Source organism: Triticum aestivum, chromosome 5B, assembly GCF_018294505.1.
Source record: "Triticum aestivum cultivar Chinese Spring chromosome 5B, IWGSC CS RefSeq v2.1, whole genome shotgun sequence".
NCBI lineage: Eukaryota > Viridiplantae > Streptophyta > Magnoliopsida > Poales > Poaceae > Triticum > Triticum aestivum.
Genome location: NC_057807.1, coordinates 46092171 through 46095822, shown reverse-complemented (window position 1 = coordinate 46095822; position 3652 = coordinate 46092171). Strand labels below are relative to the sequence as shown.

The 3652-nt window shown below is 37.8% G+C and overlaps 1 long non-coding RNA gene across 1 annotated transcript; it reads right to left on the bottom strand.

The window, feature by feature from the left end:
• Positions 1-1648: 1648 nt before the first annotated feature.
• LOC123115598 (uncharacterized) lies at positions 1649-2622 on the bottom strand. Its single transcript, XR_006456674.1, has 2 exons — positions 2526-2622; positions 1649-2015 (listed from the first exon to the last, which is right to left on the bottom strand). It is a non-coding gene; the product is annotated as an uncharacterized lncRNA (long non-coding RNA).
• Between the last annotated feature and the right edge of the window lie 1030 nt (positions 2623-3652).

Genomic DNA, 3652 nt, shown 5'->3' with positions numbered 1-3652 from the left:
CGGGCTACCAGATGCACAAGCCGGCGGTTCATCATTGCCGGCCGGCGAATCTGGATTAACTTGCTCGTATATATTGCCTATTGCCAAGATGACGCAGTCAAGCCAAAGATCTACTGCTTGTCCTCGGTGCGCCACCCGATATTGACGGCGCAACTACCGGAGAAAATTAAAACAGAAAATAAAAACCTTGCAACCACCAGAAAACATAAACGTTGTCTTCGTACTTCTTTTCCTTTTCTTATATTTTTTAATGTTTTTGAGGAAAGAAAAGGGTCCTCGGTAACAAAAGAAGTTGTCCATTTGTATAATTACTAGTACAAATGCCCGTGCGTTGCAACGGGCAACTACGCAACACTTCTTATATCGAGTGTTGGCTAACGCCAGAAATAAGTTTACAAGCATAGCATTTTGGACCATAAAAATCAGATGTCAAGAAGCCACCCTAATGGCGTTCGTCAAGACCTAATTCAGCTCCGCACTTTCATCCGACGAAAGAGTAGTTCTGCATGGAATAGTCTTTCAATCAATTTTATTTTTTCTTGTTCAGAAAAACATGATTTGTTTTTAAAAAGGTGTATTTTTTGCAATTTTTTTAGAACATTTTCTTAAAATTGATTCAAGTTTTGGTGATGAACATTTTTTGGAAAATTATATTTTATTTGTATTTGTTTTTTGCACTGTTTTTTGGCTTGGCCCAAGCAGAAGGGCTTGACTGATACACACACAGACAACAAGTACTTTTTTGTTACTAAAAGAAAGAGAGACGCACGAACTTGATCTCCCTGGAGATTTTTTTTTGAGGGAGATCTCCCTGGAGATTATATGTTATTAAGGGGTGTTGTATATGTATATTCTTTTGCCATCTGGTGGAAGGGTTGTGGGATAGGAAGGGGCGTATGATGAAGTTTGACCGAGTGCTTTATTCTGGAATTTGAGACATATTCTTTGAGTGTTTAATTATTGCTACCCATGAATATACTCCCTCCATTCGAAATTATAGGGAGTTCTAGCTTATTTCTTAATCAGATGTATATAGACGTGTTTTAATGTGTTTCTTCACTCATTTCAGTTCACATGTAGTCTTTATAAAAATATTTAAAACATCTTATATTAGTGAACGAAGGAAGTACACTATTGTAACCTTTATATATGAATATTATTGAACTTCCTGCATCCTCACAAAAAACATGATTATTTCCCTATATCTATTTCCAAATGGGTCTATCTTTTAGACTCTCCATATTTTGAAATTGATTACTATAATACATTAGAAATTTTAGAAAAGAATGAGCCCCCATGACAATTGAGAATTAAATTATTTTTATATAAGTGAATCCTCTCAATTTGGACATGCCTTGAACTGGGTACTTGGAAGCTATACCTGAATCAAATCATGACACGAGGTAAATATAGGATTGTATTGCAGCAAAACATACTTTCAGCAAGTATGGTAATGGTGCAAGTCATTATCATTTCTCATAAACACAAAGACTGATTATTTGCACAACAAAATTAATAAAGCACTATTGTGTAGGTACATAAGTAAAGAGAACAGACGAGCGCCATTGGGTTATTATCTGAATGAAAGTCTGCTGATAAAAATAATCAAACCCTGACCATCCCATGCAGAATGAGTAAATGAGCAATCTCTGGTAACATCACAAGATTTATTAACTTTGGCATGAACAAACCCTTCAACACCGAGTAGCATATAATCCAATCACGAAAAATAAATAAATAAAAGCTGAACAACCCAGAACATGTGATGCCTTTATTTTGCATGTGGACTCATATCAAATATAGCGGGTGCAGCGCAGAGCATCTGAAGAAATTGAACGCATCCCGCTCACTGCGGCATACAGAAATTTGTTGGTAATCGACGGCGGTCATCTCTTGTCCGATGGCTCAATCCTGACCACTTCTCCTGTCGTCAAGTCATCACAGCTTCGCAGGCACGACCATGAGCAGAGCATAAACAACCATGCCATAAATATCTGATCATCGAGAAGCACAACCTAAAACATTGAATGAATAGAGCATTACAGCCCAAGAGGTAGAATAACACGTACATTCACAATGTTGTTCTAAGCATAGTCGAAATGCCATGCAAACTAAGTACAACATGTTAAACGCTCGATAAAGAAATCCCTAGTAAAAAGTATATCATTCAATATACGTACACATGTATAATGTTAGAGGCACTTGATCCTTGGCAAGTAGTACAGGGGAACATCAGGAGAAGAAGGAAAAGTTGGAAAACATGACCGGCCTGTATTAGCAGTTCATGTGCGCTTGTAAATGAATTAGTGAGTTCAATGTGGCCCATCTTCCAGATATAGAAAATATATGTTGATATTTTAAATAACCAATAAATTTATCTGCATCATGCAGCATAAAATTGAAGCCCATTAAGATTATGAATAACGCACAGATGGAAAGCCTACAATGGATTTAACACACAAACATCTCAAAACTGCTACTGTCCTCCCCAGCATATATTCAATAACAGATGTAGCAAAGGTTACCTTTGACTGCAAAAACGTTTGCTTTTACTGGAAATTGTTGAGTTCCTCCACCACATATGTACACATGCAGCTATCCGAAGTGAAATTCTGTTTTCTGTAGCACCCAAAGTATCGCAAAAGATATTTAATGATGTCAGTTTTTTTTTCTTGAAGAGACCAAGGGGAATAAGGTTGAGCGGGGAGGACGTACATGATACATCATCCAATGGCTGCAAAAAATGAATACCACCTGGTAGAAACAAATCACACATTTAAACGTCTAAGCAAAGCAGGACATGCAACAAAAAATCCAAAGAGAATAATACCATGGCTTTAATGCTCCAATCACTATTCAGGGGTCTTGTATCAGGCATGCTGCTGCTACTGTCACCACTCCTGCCAGATTTTTCTGGGCTTCTCCAAGCTGATTACCCAGGATGCCCCAACTTTTTTGTTCACTGTTTCCTCAAAATGATTTCTGCACTCTCCAAAACAAAATTATTATGAGTTTAAGCAAGTCATAATTAACTTCAAGTTTAGAAGATCAGCACTGCTAAGCTTTCCACTAATGTATTGCAAGAGATGCGACAAAGATAAACCAATGCAAATTAAGGATCTCAATCATCTCAGACAAAGCACTCCGATGAAGCAAATATGCCAAACCATGAATCGTATAGGTCAAGAAGCTTTACTCATGTCCACTGACGGCGCCTCACTGACGACCATGCCTGGTGGTTGGTGCCATTGTAGTCTGCACGAGCAATCATCATCACACGCAACTTCTGATCTAATTAATCAGAGTGCTCTTTCTCATCCAGCTGAAGAATCTCTTCCCCTGAAAAAAACTATACAAACTCCCTAAGTAAAATAAAACCAAAGGCATAGACAGAAACAATTTCTTCCATGTCAACTGAAGCTCGATGGAAAAAGCAACTTCTGATCTAATTAATCAGAGTGCTCTTTCTTATCTAGCAGAAGAATCTCTTGCCCTGAAAAAAGAACTGTACGAACTCCCTAAGCGAAAGAAAACCAAAGGCACATATAGAAACAATTTCTTCCCTGTCAATTGAAGCTCGACAGAAAATGCTACCTTCAACCAATCAATTATTGCCCAGTGCCTTTGAAGAACTATTGCTGCCTCAGGCCCT